The sequence below is a fragment of the Rhincodon typus genome, chromosome 48 (assembly GCF_021869965.1).
Source record: "Rhincodon typus isolate 14 chromosome 48, sRhiTyp1.1, whole genome shotgun sequence".
In the NCBI taxonomy this organism is placed as follows: Eukaryota; Metazoa; Chordata; class Chondrichthyes; order Orectolobiformes; family Rhincodontidae; genus Rhincodon; species Rhincodon typus.
Genome location: NC_063379.1, coordinates 3323797 through 3324329, shown reverse-complemented (window position 1 = coordinate 3324329; position 533 = coordinate 3323797). Strand labels below are relative to the sequence as shown.

The 533-nt window shown below is 60.8% G+C and overlaps 1 protein-coding gene across 2 annotated transcripts in view; it reads right to left on the bottom strand.

Moving 5' to 3' along the window:
* Positions 1-533, bottom strand: part of LOC125487975 (cobalamin binding intrinsic factor-like) — a 14271-nt gene that overhangs the window by 7764 nt on the left and 5974 nt on the right. The gene's annotated exons all lie outside the window — the stretch shown is intronic.

Sequence of the window (533 nt, the reverse complement as noted above, 5' to 3'; positions counted from 1 at the left end):
GGGCGACGCGAGGGCACGGAGGGCAGCACGCGGGTTAGGGGTGGAGAGGCGGGCCGAAGGGGCGGCGAAGCGCGGACTGCAGGTCTACGATGGACGGGAGGGTGGAGCGAGCGGGAACGGGGGGGGGGGGGGGGGGGGGGGGTGTTTACCAAATGTTGATGGGAACGTGACAAGGTCCGTTGAGAAGCTTGTGGGGTCCAGGACGTGGAGTGCAAGAGTAAGGAGGAGGTTTGAATCGAGTAGAACGCCAGCTTAACCTCGGAGGGATTGTCTATCAAGCCAAGGTTAAACAGGGCAGCACGGTGGCTCAGTGGGTTAGCACCGCTACCTTATGGCGTTCGATCCCACCCTCGGGCGACTGTCTGTGTGGGAGTTTGCACATTCTCCCCGTGTCTGCGTGGGTTTCCTCCGGGTGCTCCGGTTTCCTCCCACAGTCCAAAGATGTGCAGATTAGGGTGGATTGGCCATGCTAAATTGTCCCGTAGTGCCCAGGGATGTGCAGGTTAGGGTGGATTGGCCGTGCTAAATTGTCC